Source organism: Bos indicus x Bos taurus, unplaced genomic scaffold (assembly GCF_003369695.1).
Source record: "Bos indicus x Bos taurus breed Angus x Brahman F1 hybrid unplaced genomic scaffold, Bos_hybrid_MaternalHap_v2.0 tig00003474_arrow_arrow_obj, whole genome shotgun sequence".
Lineage (NCBI taxonomy): Eukaryota > Metazoa > Chordata > Mammalia > Artiodactyla > Bovidae > Bos > Bos indicus x Bos taurus.
In genome coordinates, this window is record NW_020867678.1 from 1 (window position 1) to 14387 (window position 14387).

At 49.1% G+C, this 14387-nt stretch overlaps 1 pseudogene; it reads right to left on the reverse strand.

Moving 5' to 3' along the window:
- Positions 1-7022: 7022 nt before the first annotated feature.
- LOC113889028 overlaps positions 7023-14387 on the reverse strand; it is a 47113-nt pseudogene continuing 39748 nt past the window's right edge.

Sequence of the window (14387 nt, forward strand, 5' to 3'; positions counted from 1 at the left end):
TGACCTTCTTGGTATTTTTAATTTTCAGACTTATCCACACATATAGTTTTTTTGATACTCTGATGCTGGTTTCAAACACGAGGATTCTCTTTACAGGTGTCTGGTCTAGTAGTGTGATTCTCTGTAGCTATCTGTTTCCCCAGTTTTTGTGAATAGAAGTTTGCCCTTTGACCTCAGTTCTCTGATGGGTCTAAGAGTTGTTCATTTATTGCTTTTTCAGATCTTTGTTAGGACAAAATGATGCCTTCCAAGTTACTTATATGCTGGACTGGAAATATAGAACAATTTAGAGGGAAAGAGTGGAAGAGAGACAGTGAGATGAAAAAATGATAACATTTGGACTTGCCTTGGTGATCCAGTGGTTAAGAATCTGCCTTCCAATGCAGGGGATATGGGTTTCATCCTGATCAAAGAACTAAGATCCCACATGTGACAAGCCTCCACTACTGAGCCCAGGTGCCACAACAAAAGATCCTGCATGCCACAGCTCAGACCCAAGCGCTGCCAAATAAATAAATATTAAAAAAAAATAAACGGGGATAATTCTTTGGAGTGAAATTGAACAGAATCACAAATGGTCACTGAGTCATTCTAAGAGTCGTGGCTGTTATAGGTAGATAGCAACAGCCTCTGTGGTCTGGGTGCTTTGAAGAAAGAAAAGGGATTTCCCCCACACCTGTTCTTTGCTCAAACTCCTCAGTCTGAAACATGAAGGCAATTAAATTTAGAGGTATTTCAGCCCAAACAGCTAAGAAAACAAACAGTCATTCAAATAGATCAAAGATTCACGACTGTATTAATACATTGTATTCAGGTAAATATTGTTATGCAATAAAGGATAGGCTTTGATTAAATTGTTTCTTTATTCAGAATTTGTTCCAATTAAATTCGTAATTTATTCATTCAACAAAGTCCTCCGGATATGCCAGGCACTGTGCTAGAAAACAACATAATTAAGAACACAGTCCCTAACAGGAGGGCACTTCAGCCAGTCAGAGATACAGGCACAGAAACGGAAACTTAGAAAACAACGTGGGGTCTTCGCTGGTGGGACAGTGGGTAAGAGTCCGCCTGCCAATGCAGGGGACATGAGTCTGATCCCTGGTCTGGGAAGATCCTAAGTGCCTCTAAGCAACTAAACCCGTGTGCCACAACTGCTTAGCCTACACTCTAGAGCCCAGGAGCTGCAACTACTACTGAAGCCCACGCCCCTAGAGCCCATGCCCTGCAACAGAGAAGCCACCTAACCGCAGTGAGACGCTCATGCACTGCAAAGCAGAGTAGCCCCCACTGGCCATAACAACAGCCCCCCCAGCCGCCCAGCAACAAAGATCTAGTGCAGCCAAAAATAATAAATAAATAAAGGAAACAAAACCTGGCACACTAAAACGAAGTAAAACAAGGTTACAGAAGGATAGGAGCGACACCTAATCCAGCCTAGCGCAGGAAGGATCAGGAAGAGGGAACAGAAGAGATTGGGAACGTCCTCCATAAAACAGCAGTGCCTGAACAGAATATTAACAAGCCTGGCTTTGCCTCTGTAAACCTCACGGTTCAGTACAGTTCAGTTCGCTTCAGTCGCTCAATTGTGTCTGATTCTTTGTGACCCCATGAACTTCAGCACGCCAGGCCACCCTGTCCATCACCAACTGCCGGAGTCCACACAAACTCATGTCCATTGAGTCGGTGGATGCCATCCAACCATCTCATCCTCTGTTGTCCCCTTCTCCTCCTGCCCTCAATCTTTCCCAGCGTCAGGGTCTTTTCAAATGAGTCAGCTCTTTGCATCAGGTGCCAAAAGTATTGAGTTTCAGCTTCAACATCTGCCCTTCCATGAACACCCAGGATTGATCTCCTTTAGGATGGACTGGTTGGATCCCTTGCAGTCCATGGGACTCTCAAGAGTCTTCTCCAACACCACAGTTTTAAAAGCATCAATTCTTCAGTGCTCAGCTTTCTTTATAGTCCAACTCTCACATCCATACATGACTACTGGAAAAAACCATAGCCTAAACTAAATGGACCTTTATTGACAAAGTAATGTCTCTGCTTTTTAATATGCTGTCTAGTTTGATCATAAACTTTCCTTCCAAGGAATAAGCATCTTTTAATTTTCATGGCTGCGATCACCATCTGCAGTGATTTTGGAGTCCAAAAAATAGTCTTTCACTGTTTCCGCTGTTTCCCCATCTATTTTCCGTGAAGTGATGGGACCGGATGCCGTGATCTTAGTTTTCTGAATGTTTACTCTTAGTGTGAGTTAAAATGATCCAGCCTTTTTATTTTGAGGCTTGGTCATTATCTGAGCAAAAGTATAAAATTCTCTACCCCACTGACACAACAATTTCACTTCGAAGGATTTACCCAATAGACAATACACATACATGTATGACTCATACAAGTATATGCTACCCACTCCAGTATTCTTGCCTAGAAATCTCATGGACAGAGGAGCCTGGTGGGCTACAGTCCATGGGGTCACAAAGACTTGGACATGACTAATCTACTAACACACACACACAGATACACACACACACACACACACACACACACAACAGCTATTATCTCTGCTACTCACTTGACACAAGCATGTAGTGTTGTTGCTGTTGTTCAGGTGCTCAGCCGTGGGCAACTCTTTGTGACCCCGTGCACTGCAGCACACCAGGCTTCTCTGTCCTTCAGTATCTCTTGGAGTTTCCTCAGACTCATGCCCGTTGAGTGGATGATGTCATCCAACTGTGCATTACCTTCTATTTTATTTTCGTTTTGTAGACTGCTTGTATTCTGACCAGACAATTCTGTCAATATAATAGCTTTCTTATTCTCCCTTCCCATTTTTTACTTCAGAGGTCATTTTCTTTCCATACTGTGTCTTACATATGTTGTCTAACACAGAGTTTGTTCAGTGATCATATATCTTGATTTTATGGAGACATTTTTCATTTCCTGGGTCTATTTAAGGTTCCCATATGGCGATTATTGGACCTCTCGGGCTGAGTCAGCTGGGGCTGTGTCCGCCCAGCAGAGAGGACAGTAGACCAGAGCAGGTGTGCTGCGTCTGCAGTGGAGTGGGTGCACGTTTCCCAGGCTGGGTAACTTGAGATGTCTGCCTTTACTCTGTGCTGAGGTATCAGCTGGGTCGGGTTCCTCTGTAATTCCACCCTGTCCCTCTTGTGCCCAGATCGGACTAATCCCAGAATGACAGGACTTGTCACTCGCAGGCCAGTACCTGCTTGAGAGAGGGGCGCCCCCCACGACCAGAGTGTCATCCCTGCTTCCTGCAGTGCTCTGCCTGGTGCTGACTGTCTAATAAGAAAGAGAATCTCGTCAGCGTAGGACCAAGGCCAATCTACGGGAGAAAGCTGTTTTGATCACAAAGTTGGGAGAATCACTAAGCTTTCACTCTGGCCACATTTTGGAAGAGTTCTCTCTGACTTCTTAGTGATGAAGAGTCATGCTGGGGGATCCTTTGGCTGCTGCTGCCTCCATGTTCCCTTGTTGATATTTTCTGGGTGCAACCCCTGAAGCTACAGATGGGTGGTCTCTGCCACAGGTTTTTGGAGGCTGCGGTGCTCTGGATCGGCTGTTAGCTGTGGGCATTGGATCCAGCCTGGAGGGAAAGTAACAGCTCCAGACTGGAAAGTAAAACCTGCTTTGCTCCCCGGCTGTGGAAGAACATGCGCCCTGAGCTGCCTGCAGAGTTGTCAGAGGTGGTGGTGACCCTGTGGGGGTTGGACCCTAAACGCTACTGCTGAAGTTCCAGATAAACAAGTGGGAGAGGAGTTGGTAGTGTGCCAGCAGGCCCCTCGCTTTATTTTAGGAGGGAGCCAAGGTGGGGGTGACCCCCTGAGTAGGAACTGGGCTTTGGCCGAGCCGCCTCCTCACCTGGCATTGGGTCATGCGTCAGTCATCTGTCCTGTGTCCTCAGTGTCCACAAAGAGGTCTGTGACCACTCTCCATTCTGCCAAGGGAGCCTGGTGCCTTCCTCTAAGGGTCGGGCCTCGGTGACTAGAGCTGCACGGGGCCGCTCAGAGTTCGGGGTATAAATATTTTTAGCTTCCTGGACATCACAGGGTCTCGGTTGGCTCCTGAACTAGCTGTAGTGTCTTGACACAAAGTTAGGCTTCGATTTTCTGTAAATGAACACATGTTCAGAAACATCTGTATGTTCCAGAAAGCGTTATTTACAAAGAACTTCGGTGCTGGATGTGGGCCGTGGGCCATGGGCCATGGCTTGCTGACCACATAGCAGAAAGCTCAGGGTGGGCTGCTCGGTCAGCAGGTGGCCTTGAGAGGTCACCAGACCCACTTCCCTGACTGGTGGTCATGAGGCGGTGGCAGGCCCCACTGCACACCTGGACGGGCTGGATGTGTGGCAGGTGTTGACACTGAATGTATGGTGTGCCTGAAGCATGCCATCCGTGTTCCAGTTTGTGCCCTGGTTCCTGGGTCATGTGCTTTGGCAGTGTCCCATCTGAAGAGGGTGATCACGGCCAGCAGTCTTCCTGAAAGTGGGCTTAGGAGTCGTTGGCAGGCTGCTGGCTCTGTGGTTCTGGTTCGGGGCTGGCCTCCTGTTTCTTCATGCTCAGGCACCTCAGAAGGCCCCCTGTGGCTGGGGTTCTTGGGAGACTTCTGGGGAGCCTGGTGTGGAGAGGGTTCAGGAACACCTGACTGGGGGCCCTGGTGTTGCGATGCCCCCTGGAGTTACCTCCCTCTGGGCCGGCTTCCACGTTGAGTGATTTTGTTTGCATCACCCACACTGAGCAGAAGTGCAGGCTGCCTCAGGGTAGGGGGGGGGCGGGTCCAGTGTGGCAATGCTGGTGGGCGTCTGATGCTTCACTTTGTCCCTGTTCCAGTCAGCTGTCGGCCATGAACACCAGTCAAAGCTTTCCAAGCACTGCTTGCAGGTTGACTCCATCTGGGGGTTTGGAGGCAAGTTTGGCATCCAGGTGGACAGGTGAGTGAAATAGGTGAGTGAAGCGTTGTGAGCAGACAAGAATCGGGGTAGTGGTTTCCCCTTGGGGGTCAGGAAGGGGGCTCCTGGGTGCTGGCCGCGTGCAAGTGCTTCATTACCAAAAAGGCATCCTGTGTGCCTGTCTCTGGCACGTGTGTGAAGCTCCCACGAGATGGTCTGAAGACATCAGGAGAGGGCAGTGCTGGAACCCACCCCTGCTTCAATCTACCTTGGCATTCTCACCAACCATGTAATCCCACCATGGAATTATCCATGACATGGCTTCTGTCTACATGGGGTATCCTGTGTTGAGCTTGCCGCCAAACCCTACACAAGGGTGAGAGACCAACAGCAGGGTGGTTAGGACAGATGTCAGGCAGCTTCTGGGGTCTTCTCCTGCAGAGGTCCGTAGATGAGCCTTGGTCAGAGACCTGCTTCTCAGGTACAACACCAGTCTCAGAAACCAAAACTCACTCTTTATCAAGCAAAGAGTTGGCATACGTTTTAAGTAGGGTATCCAGTAAACTAAGACGTCTATGCTAGTGGGATCTTAGAGCAGAGAAAACTGTGCCAGAACCTTGAGTCCATGAAAGAGAACAAGTTGACATGGATGAACTCACCACCCAGAGCCACCATAAGAAGTATATTAGTTAGCTTGTGCTGTGTAACAAACAACCTCAGAACCTAGTGGCTTAAAATAACGTGTATTTATTATCTCAGGTTCTTTCAGTGGGGTCAGAAATTCAGAAATGGCTTAGCTGTGCCATTCTGGCTTGGGAGTCCCTCGTGAGGTTATCGTCAAGATGTCATGTAGGGCTGCAGGTTTCTGAAGGTGGTTCTGGGGCTGGAAGAACAGCCTGCAAGATGGCACACTCACAGGGCTGTTGGCGGAGCCTCAGCTCCTCCCACATGGACCTCTCCTCAGGCTGCTTAAGTGTCTTCACAACATGGCAGCTGGCTTTGCCCAGGGCAGGAAGTCCGAGAGAGAGTGAGGAAGAGTCTGAAATGCCTCTGACGGCCCTCTTTTCAGTAGTTACATGCTGTCATTTCTACCTTATTCTATTCATTAGAAGCGAGTCACTAAGCTCGGTCCATACTCAAGGGGAGGGAGATTGGTTTCCCTTCTGAGCAGAGAAACACCCCAAAACTTGAGGACATAATTTAAAACCACCACAGCAAAACCCCAGGGACAGCAGTATTCTGGGAGCTTCTTTCGACTTAGACTTTGTGACGGACTATGGGACGGTATCAACTGTCGGTAGCCCCCCTCTCTCCTCCCCACTCAGAAAGTGGCCTCAGCTGGCTGTGTCTATGGGGCCTAAGACCTCTGGGTGTCGGCCACCGTGTCCTCACTCTGGAGATCACACTCATTCTCCTCTAAGCATCGCACACCTGGAACCCAGCATGCTGAGCACCCCAGGGAGCACACCCCATCCTCTCCCACAAGTTGGCTCCAGCACCAGTTTTTAAATATTTATTTATTTGGCCACGCTGGGTCTTAGCACCAGTTTTTAAATAGTTACTAATTTGGCCACACTGGGTGTTAGCACCAGTTTTTAAATAGTTACTAATTTGGCCACGCTGGGTCTTAGCACCAGTTTTTAAATAGTTACTTATTTGGCCACGCTGGGTCTCAGCTGCATTGCGCTGGATCTTTTAGTTGCAGCACGTGGGATCTTTAGTCGTGGCACGTGGAATCTAATTCCCTGAGCAGGGATCAAACCCAGGCCCTTTGCATTGGGAGCATGGGGTCTTAGCCACTGGAGCATCAGGGAAATCCCAGTAGCATCATTTTTTGAAGCAATAAGACAAAATGAGCCTTTGATTTTATAAAGTCTCAGCCAATTCTGATAAAGAGTGCCTGGTCACATTTGCTGAGTTTTGGGCAACTCGGCAGCATGTCAAAAAATTGGGCCCGATCACACGTACAGACTCATTCTCTGATTTCCAGGACACAACAGTAAACATCAGTTCATGTTCAACAGGCCAAAGGAGAACAGCCATTGTGTGGTTATCTACTGTTGCACAGTGAACCACCCAGAACTTAGTGGCTGCAAACAGCCACCCATTATCTCTCATCAGGCTGTGGGTCGGGGGGCTGATTGGGGCCTGATGTGTGGTCGATCTCCAGTGGGGACACTCCTGCATCCACAGTCAGCTGGTGGGTTAGCTGAGGTTGGCTGCTCAAGGGTAGCCATGGTTCATGATGGACAAGCTGGCTGTTGGCAGGGATAATGATGGGAGTCTTGTCCTCCAGCAGGCTGGCCTGGGCTAGTTCACAGGGAAGTGGCCAGAGAGCAATGCTCTCAAGGCCCTGGAAGCTTGTCACTTTGCCTCTTTCTGTTGGCCAAGCCAAGTCACAAGGCCAGCCCAGAAGCTGTAGAAATATGCCATGCCTCTTGACAGGAAATGTTGCAAAGTAATGTGGCAAAGGGGGCAGTTACAGGCCAGGGCAGGAGAATCATGGCCTCCTACAATCTACTCCATGCGTGGTCTTCTTGACTTGATGCTGAAGAAGAGACTGGATAGAATGCAACCTCTTCCCGCTGTTGTTATTGTTGTTCTGTTGCTAAGTCGTGTCTTACTCTTTGCAACCCCATGAACTGCAGCACCCCAGGCTTCCCTGTCCTTCACTATCTCCTGGAGTTTGCTCAAACTCATGTCCATTGAGTCTGTGATGCAACATGACCATCTCATCCTCTGTCTCCCACTTCACTGGATAGAACTGAACATCTTCCTGCTAAAAACTCTTTAAAAGCAAAAAAGACAGCTTTGAAACAGAGTTAGAAACATCTATTTCAAGCCAAGGGCCAAACATCGCACTGAATAGTGATGTGTTACAAGTGGTCTCATTAAAGTCAGGGACAAGTCAAGGATGTTGTGATCACCTCTGCTAATTATCAATGCTCTGAAAGTTCTAGAATGTGCTATCAGACAAGAAAAGTCAATAATAATTGTAGTTGCTGAAAGAGGGAAATAAAATAGCCACTGATTGAAGATGATATGATGGCCTACCTGAAAAAATCAAAAGTATCAGCTGAAACATGGTAGATAATAGAACAGCTCTGTCAGGGAGTCAGATGCTAACAACTCTCCAGAGTTATTGTTGGCAAAAGAATCAGTGTACCTGCTGGAAACTGCAGCGGAGAAAGGATGCAATCCAAAAAGGAAGGTGCTGGGAGAAATAGAAATACCCTATGATTAAACTTAAGAGGAATAAAATACCAATATGCACAAAAACGTAAAGTTCTCCTGAGGAATGAAGGATGGGAGGAAGGGATCGGGGGAGGGAGGAAGGAAGTTTGTATAGATGGATGGATGGATAAATGAACAGATGGATGGATGGATGGATAAATGAACAGATGATTGGATGGATTAATGAGTGGATGGGTAGATGGATGGATGGGTGGTTGGATAGATGCATGGACAGATGGGTGGTTGGATCGATGGATAGATTGATAGACAGATGGAGGATGGATGGATGAGTGGATGAATGGATTAGTGAGTAGACAGATGGATGGACAGATGATTGACTGACTGGATGGACAGGTGGATGCATGGATGGATGAATTACTGAGTGGATGGATGGATGGATGAATTACTGAGTGGATGCATGGATGGATTAGTGAGTGGATGGATGGATGAACAGATGGCTGGCTGGCTGGCTGGCTGGAAGGGTGGATGAACGGAGGATGGAATGAATAAAGCAGATGTTTACACTTCAATTCTAGAAACATATTCTACACAATTGAGTAGGAGCTGGGCAATGATTGTTTTCTCCAAAACAGTGACAAGTGTTTGGAAAACGGCCTAAGTGCTCATCAGTGAGGGGGGAGGTACAGTCTGTGGACATCCCACAAGGAACAGCCCTCACCCTCCTTCCTGCCTCTTTCCCCATCCCCAGGAGCTCATCAGGGGTTCTGCCCATGCCCCACCCCGAACCCCATCCTCACGGGGGTTGCTGCTTGAGTTTACCACCTGTTAAACTCAACTCATAAGAAGCTCCCTTTACTGAGATACTTTAATAAAACCTCCGGGGAACCCTCAGCACCTTCATTTATAAAAAGGTGGCTCTGGTGAACCCTCTGGGGCACAGAGAGCAGAGCAGATACGCTGGGAACAAGCGCATCAGTGCGGGGTGAGTTGACCACCCTCACGCTCACACTTAGAAACAAGGAAGACAAACGGACAAGAAAGCCTTCACTCTTTTTGTGTAAAATAACTGTGAGCCTGAGTCAGGCTCCACCTGCTCCTCAGGGCAGGTACATCTGGGAGGTCACGTCTCCTCACCAGGGTTCCTCTCCAGAGTGGACACACCGAGTGTGGGGACTGAGCTGTGTCCTGAGTCTGCACTCGAGAAATGAGGAGCTGGCCGGCCCTGAGCTCCTGGCAGCAATCCACGTTTCCACCAGATTCGTTTTAATTTTTCCAACTAGGAGGACCCTCTTACAGGACTTTCAAGGTCTTCCCACGTGGAGGAAACTTGGATGAGCACGATAGGACTTGGTGTGACCTGGCGGATGTACAGACTCTTAAAACCCTGAGAGCCCAGGGTCTACAGCTCCCATAAAGGAATCTGCCGAATAGGACAGGCCTGACAAGTCAAATGAGGGAAAAACAATGCAGCCTGGGGGCTAAGCCTTTTCTTTCACTTTCTTGACATTTATATTTACATTTCTTTTAATACATTTTCAAAAACTTCCTTTCTTTTTACACTTTTCACATTTTCAAAAGTCCCTTTTTCATGTTTTCAAAAACTTCCATTTCTGTATTACACTGCCACTGCAGCCCAGCTGTTACAAAAATAATCTGTATGAAGTATTCATCATCTATCTTTTAACAACACAACTGCCGCAAATGAAAAGCTGTCATGGTTTTGAATGCTAGAACTTTATTTAAGCAGGAACAGAGGAGATCTGTATAGAGAACCCCGCAAGCGACACAACCGGGGCGGGCGGGGGGGGGGGTGCTATCTCTCCCTACTGAAGGAGGGAGGTGCACCGTTCTGGACGTGGGAGGGGCTAGGGGCCTGTCAGGGACATGATCTCCTGGATCGCCAGGCGCAGCTTCAGCCGATGCGGCGGGTTGCTGATGCCGATCTCACGCTGGATCTCCGTGTGACAGGGCAGACATGATGACGCCGCTCTTCACGTTGGCTCGGCAAGCAGCCACCTACTAGGCCGGCATCCCGACCCAGAGCTGGGTACGGGAGACAGGAGGCAGGATGTTATGCGTGGCTGTGGAGGGACTGATGCACCGGCCGCAGGTGCGGGCGCGGGTGTGGGTGGAGGTGAGGGGGTGCATACACACCTCCAGCCAGACCACAACTGTTGGCCCGTCCCACTGTGCAAAGGCACGCCTTGTCTCCCGGCTTCCTCCAGCAACTCATGCCTACAAGTAAGGAAACATTCAAAATTCAAGAATCACTACTACACACGGGTATAAAACAAGTTAACCTAAGTATTTATTCTCTTTATAAATTTGAAAAGTGAAATAGTATGCATCTCATCATTTTCCTTTAATCTTCTAAACCATCTACTTAATGAGAGTTCAGACATATTACAAAGAACACCTGAGTCATGAAATGCTGAATGAGTTCCCACAATTCCTTATAGAATCACCTCCTTCCCGATGAAAGAGTTATCGCCAACCTTAAAGGATTCAGAAGTCTGCACATCCAAGGGAGGAGGGCAGTCAAGGAAAAACATCCACTCTTCCCTTTCTAAACAGTGAGGACAGATACGTAGAAGAGGAAACCACACTGGGGTCTGAGCAGAGGAACCTGTCCCTGAGAGAGCTTCAGGGATGCACAGCATTTCACAACAGACACACAAAGAGCAGCGCAGACTTTCAACACAGAACACTCTAATACAGCAAGCAAGGAGAGGGCTGGATGGGGGCTGTTTCTATCCTGCACTGCTGTTCAGCTAATTAGCCATGTACTAAATTAAGATACTGGTCATTCTTTTTTGACTAGGCCGCTGTGTGGATTGCGGGACCCTAGTTCTCCAACCAGGGATCAAACCCCAGGCCCCATGTAGTGGAAGTGCAGAGTCCTAGCTATTGGACTGCTAGGGAATTCCCTAAAGATACACAGTGGCTTTTCAATACACTCAAATGGCATTAGACTTGACTTAAGATTGTGAAGTCTATGTATGGTTAAAGCTCGAAATGTTTCACATCAAATTTCAAGTAACTGTTCCTTTAAGTCAACCTTAGGTTTCCTAGAATAGTAAATATTCTATTTTCTAGGAATAATTATACCAGAAAACACAACAGGTATCTTAATAGCTCAAGAAGTGAAAGTGAAAGTGAAAGTGAATTCACTCAGTCGTGCCCAAGTTTTTGCAACCCCATGGACTGTAGCCTAGCAGGCTCCTCTACCCATGGAATTTTCCAAGCAAGAGTACTAGAGTGGGTTAGTTACCATTTCCTTCTCCAGGGGATCTTGGATCTCCCAGGGATCAAACCCAGGTTTGCCACATTGGTAAAGGCAGATGCTTTACCGTCTGAGCTACCAGGGAAGCCCCTTAATAGCTCAGGGAGAGGTTTTAAAAAAGGCAAACTTTTTAAATTCCTATATCCCAGGGGAACAAGGCATGTATCACGTGCCTGGAGTTCGCGTCCCAACCACAAGCACCATCCAGAAGCAAATGGAAGACTCGCTTGGCTTCTGCTGGGCTTTATTTCCTTCCTCAGCTATAAGATATTGCATCACTCTGCTGTCACTGGCTCACTCTCATCTGAAACCTAGCTTTACAGAGACAGCTTCAGAGACGAGCCTGGGGGGCTGCCTGCTCTGTGGAATGCTGTGATGACCCTGCTCGGGCCACCCTGCGGGGCTACTTAGCTCAGACCTCCTCTGCCCCCTCGAGGGTCAAATTTGCGACCCCAAGTACAATTCGTTAAAACACTTGCTTAGCAGTAAACTGACGTGGCATGCTTCCTTGCCTTAAAATTAGAGTCACAGCAGAAAGACATTCGGAAATACGGTGAATTCTATGGGGAACAGACATGCCCGAGAGAGGGCCACACCATCTGTGGATGACAACGGGCACTTTAAAGCAGGACATGAGCACCACGGTCAAGCTGTCTTTCCTAACAAGATGGCTGTGTGAGCTTCTTCCCATCAAATGCTACACACGTGGCACCACCCAGACAACAGGTGTGGCCTTGTTTTCCGAGACTGACCGTCCACACAGCCCAGCACCTCCTACGAGGGTTCGCTGGGCTCCCCTTCACCAACACCATGCCCCACTCCTGCAGCGCTGCTCAGCTCAGAGCCTGGAGCTGGGGACGAGCCCCATGGGGAGGCTTCAGGACACACACAGCTCAGCACACCTGCTGACTCGGCTTCCCCTGCGAGCTGGCGCGTGACAGTGTCCACCAAGGGGAAGAGGAAAGACAGCATTTAGAGCAGGAGGTACGTGATGCCTGAGGGGAGTCCCTGCACACCCAGGACACTGCAATGACCAACAGGGATGCGGACGGTCCCTCGGCCTCGGCCTCCCCTCCTCACGGAGCGCGTCCAGCACCTGGTTGACCCCGCAGTTCTCTCCCTGGGAGTTTCCATGCAACGTGAAAATCTGAGATTCACCAACCCTCAAAAATGCTCTGAAAGTGGATGCATTGGCTGTGTACATTTAGCAATTAAAAATACTTTTGAGACAAATTGGGGCTTAATAGAAAGAAAATAGTTTTGAGAAACAAACTGATTTTCACATCTATAATGCCACAAATGTTAAACTATATTTAAGTGATATTTTTTCTGGAATACTAAAACATTTTTTCACGTTTTATAGATAAGGCATTTTCCCTGAGTCAATGTTGTCTCTGATTGACAGACAGAACTGAGATTACCCACTGTGGTCAGAAAATCCTCGTACTTTGAATTGTTCTCTATGAAGCCACCAGAACATCCTAGAATTTGCCATGCATAGCAACAGAGCAAAGAACAACCCACTTGTGCATGCGCACACACACACACACACAGAGTTAGACATCCACCTTAACACCAGATCCAGAGAAACCTGCCTACCAGAAAACACACACATGCACACACACACCCCTAGACACAGGCACCAAATCCACTGGGATTCCTTTAAAATTATCCTTCCATCACTTTCAAGAGGCACAGGGCTCCTGAAACTGACAACGAGGAGCGCAGGCTCCTTACTTGCGGGCGTCCCTCATGTCCTCGTGTCTGGCCATGCACAGCACCCCGTCTGCAGCCAGTCCAGCCGAAGGCACCGCAGAGAGGTGGGGGTCAAGGTTTCACATTTGATGGTGGTCTTGTCATCTCATACCTCTTCCTGTAAAGCTGGCAGCTGAGGGAATGAGGTAAGTGTAAAACTGGGTAACAATAGACTGTGTCGAATATGTGAATCTGGAGCTCTGTGAATCTGGAGGTCTCAGGAGAGACTGGCAGCTAGCTGGTCACGTGGAGTAGCTGTCCCCATGACAGCATTTCTGTCATCAAATGTGCCGGTGCTGCTCTAGTGTGACCACCCCGCCTCCCCCATCCAGGTGGCAGGGACCCCCACGTGACAGCCCCCAGGCTCGCTCTCTCCGGCTCATCCACCCTCTAAAACTTTCCCCAGACCCTCAGTAGGAGTGGGCGCTGCTGCGGGTGTGAGTGTGTGTGTCCTCGTGCCCCATGTGACGTTGCACGACTAACCGCAGTCTGTGTTTGCACACTTCCTCCCGCGCTCATGGGACCATGCAGCGTGGCGGGAACGCAGAGGCTGGATTCTGCTACAGTCAGGACTTACTCCTGCTGAGCTTCGGGGTGAGTACAGGCCGGCCTGGTCCCGCAGGGGCATGGAGGCCACACCCTAAGAGTGGAGGGTCAGCGGGTCTCCGGAGGTCGGCCCGGGAGAGCCCTCAGCAGCAGAGAACATGACCTTGGCACCTGGCTGCCGCCGGAGTAGTCAGAGAACGGCCCGAGTCTCACTCGCATCCGTGCCCACAGGTGTGTCTCCCATAGCTGCAGTGCTGCTGGCCACGCCCTGCGTGCACGTTCTCAGAGGGAACAGGGCCCAGAGCATCAGGGTTCACGAGGCTGCCCTGCCCTGGGCCTCTCCGTCTGGAGGCCAGTGTTTAACACTGAAGTGCACCGGCATCTGGGTGTTGGCTGCCGCTGAGGGGCCACGGTCCCTTGCAGCTGCTGCTCTGGGTGGTCCTCTGGTGGGTCCGGCCCGGGAGCCCAGCCCTGCTCGAGCCGCTCTGAGAGCAGGAGGCTGTCTGCTCTGTCCTGTTCACGGCTCAGCTGGAAAGCTAGATTGGGTTTTAAGTTTTTTTACCAGCAGCTTTTAGCTATATGTCAGAATAAAGTCAGCCACAGAGTTCTCTCCTTGATCTGCTTGGTCCTTCGTGTTTCTCTGGATTCTCAAAGCAGCTGAAGCCCAGAATGGGGTGGGGGGGTGTCTGAAGG